The sequence below is a fragment of the Oxyura jamaicensis genome, chromosome 1 (assembly GCF_011077185.1).
Source record: "Oxyura jamaicensis isolate SHBP4307 breed ruddy duck chromosome 1, BPBGC_Ojam_1.0, whole genome shotgun sequence".
Lineage (NCBI taxonomy): Eukaryota > Metazoa > Chordata > Aves > Anseriformes > Anatidae > Oxyura > Oxyura jamaicensis.
In genome coordinates, this window is record NC_048893.1 from 28,768,808 (window position 1) to 28,773,463 (window position 4,656).

Genomic DNA, 4,656 nt, shown 5'->3' on the forward strand with positions numbered 1-4,656 from the left:
CAATGGAAAAAAAAAAAAAAAAAAAAAGGCAGAAAAGGCAGAGAAATGATTATGCTTGAGAAGGTCTAGTCTCTTAAGAGTAAGTCCCAAATGTATTCCACACTTTTGGATCCTGGGCATTTTAAACATGGATGTTATGCTTTAGGTTCATCTATCTTTATTTCCCCCCTGAATATTTCAATCTTTGTTACTACTCACTTGCCTTCACTCATGAAGTGCAAATAGAGCACATGAGCATTCTGATGGCTTTAGTGTTTTAGTTGCTATGTGATCTGAGCTGGGTTACTTAATTCAGTAACAGAAACATCTCTACTGGAGCTGAATCTATTTGGCTAAAGTGGCTTTTTGGAGAATTGATCTGAAGGGTAGCTTTCCCTGACATACTGTGAAATCTGTGGTTGTAAAAATAGTCACATCGCTATTTAGTTTTCACCATTTGATAACCAAAATAAATATATCCCCAGCTGTTTTTATAAAACTAGACCGTGTCTGATAATGTTTTTATATTCTCACTATCATGGAGAAGAATTCTTTTTGCTTTCTGTAGGAAAAGCATAGGAATGTCCTGTGATCAATGGTCCAGGATAGCCTGAAAAATTAAAAAATGATAATGAAGGACAATTCAAAGAAGATGTGATCCAGGAAATCCATTATTTTTTCAGATTTTGTCTAGGGAAGGCCCTGAATGGCCTTATCAAACTACAAAGTTAACAATGGTTTGAGCAGGATGATCTCCACAGGTCCTTAGCACTGAAAATCATTCTATGACTCATTATCAGTAAATTTTAAATTTAGGTAAAAGGAACATTTTATTTTTTATTTTTTATTTTTTATTTTTTTTTTTTTACTTAGGCAACACTTGTTTTAGAGATATAATTAAAATATTTATAGTGGTCTTAATTTAACCATGTAAAAGCCCATAATAAAAGTGTGCAATTCAAGAAAATTTTGCAGGAAATGAAGCTAGCAAACATCTAACACAGGTGAGATTTAATAAGCATCTAGGAAGGATTTTTTCTCATATTTTGGCTTAATCAAAATGTGACAGCTGTAAACTGGGGTCACCTTTTGCTTCCAGTAATTGATAAGGCAGTTTAGCAATAACATACGTTGTGGAAGCAAGTAGATTGTTTTCTCACAGGAATTTCACACATGATTTATTTCCTTCATCAGATGCTTTTTCTCATTTAGCTGTTCTATAAAATAAAAGAGAGGTATACATCATTTGCAGTTCTAAAATTTATTGTTCTAATCATGACACTGGTATATGGCATATTGTATCTTATTTTGTATTATAAATTGCTGTGACAGAATAGAACAATAGTGATGGGCTTAGTTTATGATCAGAGTACTGATTTGGTGTTACTTACTGCTGCAGAATATTTTCTGTCATAATTCCTTGTTTCTTAGTCAAAAACGTTTCCTTTGATACTGAAAATCCATTTTCTTCTTTATTAGAAAAAAACACTTCTTTGAATATCTATAGTTGTAGCCAGACCAGATAAACAAAGATTTGTCCTTTTGCCAGATGTAGCTGGCAGGCCAGCATGAATTGTATGAGTATGCACATTTCAAATAATAAAACATTATGAAAAAATCAGTATTATGAGATTATTACAAATCACAAAAAAAATGGAGTTATGCAGATTATAATCTTCTAGAAGAGACAGAGTAGATCTAAATTATGACATTATTTGAGACCATTATAACAGACCATTTCCCCTTGTAAGGCTAAGTGACACCTTAAGTATTCCTCAGGAAATGTGACAGACTCCATTAAAATTGCCTTATTGCTATTGATTTTGTGCAGATGGTATTCAGATACTGTGGTAGTAATTCTAAGGTAAGACTGGAGAGATCAGATTAATGAAAGGGTAAGAACGAAGGGTCCTTTTTATTATGACAATATAGTAAATTAATATATTGTTCTAAGATTTGGGCTGTTTAGGAATCGTGCTATTAAAGAGGAGATGAATTTCACGTGTAATATTGAATGATTCTAATGAGTTAATACAATGGAAGACTGAGGAACTCCAGAAAAAAACAGGGTGAATAGGTAATCTGATGGGATATAAAGCTCATCAGTAACAGATGAACAGAAGTAGTAAGCTGGGTTACCCTAAGAATTCCTAGCTGAATTAAATTTACTATGACTATGCAGAAAGGTGGAATGATGAATTCATGGAGAGATTTTCTTGAGAGAAGAGGGTTTAAAAACTACAACTATTTCATTTGGTCAATTGATGAATAAATGTTCTCTGGAGAAGTGTAAAAATTAATGATTGATACAAGGAAAGCAATTGAATTGTGCTTATTATTGTTTCTGGAATCACAAGAATAAATTCAAAAGCCACAAAAAAGCCTTTAAGAAATTCAAAAGCCACAAAATAATAAACACATTGGGGTTTAATTTTTCCTTTCCTGTCACAGTACATGTGGGCACACAGAACAAAAGGCATCACTGTACTGAGAAGAATTACTCAGATATAAAATAATCTCTCCTTGCTCGTGGTTCCTGCCTTCTTTTCCAGGATAAATTGCAATAAGTGCAGATGTCTTGGCAGTGATAAAGTAAGGGGCCTTTAGCAGATACATTACACCTGTGAAGCTCCCTGGTCAGACTGAAGCTGCAAGCTGCATCTGATTCCATAAGTACTTGCACACACATAGAGAGAACTAATAAAAATGTATTTGATGTGGTATAAATGCTAATCATCAGAGGAAAGCGAGAATAATTAAATGTTTATTGTTTGATAAGTCTGGGTGCGTTTCCTCGGTGCATCGGCTATGTATTAGCATGTGTTATGTGCTATGTATTAGAATCTGATGTATATATTTAGAAACTGAATCGTTCTCTTAACTGAGTCATTTAAACTAAAAGGTACACTCTCCTTAGCAGGAAATTCACATTAATTCCCTTGTTATACAAAAGGTTGTACTGGTTTTGTGGTAAGAATAGTGTATATAAGTGATTGAGCAATAGCATAGTCATTTTCTGAATATAAATAAAACAAATGCTAAAAAAGATGCAGTGGGCTGGTTGAGACCCATCCTCAGGAACAAACAAACATCTGTTTGTGTCATCTTGATGGTAATAGATACTGTGTTTGCTTGTTTTAGTTTATTTGTTTTCCAATACTGTTCTCCTGAACCTCTGTTGTACTGTGTTGTATTATGCTGCCATTGCATGTCACTAAAACAGAACAACAAAAAAAAAGATTTAGGGAGATATATAAAATTTTGTTGGGCTTGAACCTCCCTGTCTCCAGGACAAGGTCTGCCTCTGGCTTAAGTTAATTTTGATTCCAAGCCTGAAAAAGTTTCATGAAATTGCTACTTCTATGGATTTCATTTTTTAATGTGCCTGTTATTTAGTTGTATATTGATAGCTAAACTTATATCACTGTATTCATACCTTTTTGAAGTTAATTTTGACTGAAATAATTTCCAAAGACTAGTTCAATGTTTGTAGCATCCTTTTCAGTGTTATAGAAGGTAAGAGTTGTGTGGACCATTCCATTTTAGATTAGTAATTAAGGCAGTCGTTATTAGCCATGTTACTAGCCTTTTCAAACTCTCTAATCTTGAAAAAAAATCTCCACCCTCTAATGTAATTATAGTTGATTCTTTTCTAATACTGACATTCTTTCTTTCCTGCTTTTTGTCCTTTACTTATACGGAAATTTTATGTCATTGTGTGATATTGATATCTAGGAAAAAAAAAAAAGTTTCATGGCAGCTCAACTGACTGTAAACAAAAGAGCTATTTTTGGTGCAATGTTAGTGTTGACTCTAACAATACATGTGAAATAAGTAATTGCATATTAGCCAGATGTTTTTCCAAGTTGCTTATAGTTTATAAGAAGCTTTTATCTAAAGCAAATCAGGTTTTGTGTGTGTGTGTATGAAATTGAATGAAAAAGGTGGTCAGTAAGCTTTTACCTTGATAAGCACGCATTTGTGCATTTTTCTGTGCAGAATGAGGGAGCTGGCATTTTTATTTTTTATTTTTTTTTATTTATTTTATTTTCTTTTTTACTTTACTTTAGACAATAATGTAATTTCATGGTGTTCAAGGTTGTGGATCCACTGATCACAGTCCTGTTTTCTGCATTTCTTATCAAAATTAGAGATGGAACATTTAAATGTACTTTTGTATTACAGTGTTGTAAAATGTACTTGCTTACGTGGTAAAATGGTGAAATGCCAGAAATCATTAAGTTATTAGCGATGTTTTGGGACTAGTGCTGGAAAGACAGTTCAAATGGACTCAGAATCTTTTGAACACTTGGGTATCTCATACTGAACCTTCAATTGGCTCTTTTTTTTTTTTTTTTTTTTTTTGTGGAGAATCATTCACTGTAACGTTTTGAGACAATTAGAAAATGAGATTTGAAGTACACAAAATTTGAATAAGCAGTAGAAAATGTGAATCTTTTTGTCCTTCTTTTAACTAGATACAGTAAATTGTGTCGTGCACAAGGGAAAAATATCCATGCACTTTATGTGGCAATCATTTATACTGAGTAGATATGAACAGTCATTCAGAGAACAATTGATTTTGCAGTATCCTAGACTGGGTTGGAGACTTGTGCATTCATTGCACCATATGCTACTAAAATTTATATATAAAGTTCACATTAAAGTGGCTGTTTT

General features: G+C 32.9%; 1 protein-coding gene across 2 annotated transcripts in view; it reads left to right on the forward strand.

Annotated features, from left to right (window-relative positions):
- Nucleotides 1–4,656, forward strand: part of IMMP2L (inner mitochondrial membrane peptidase subunit 2) — a 436,484-nt gene that overhangs the window by 157,916 nt on the left and 273,912 nt on the right. The gene's annotated exons all lie outside the window — the stretch shown is intronic.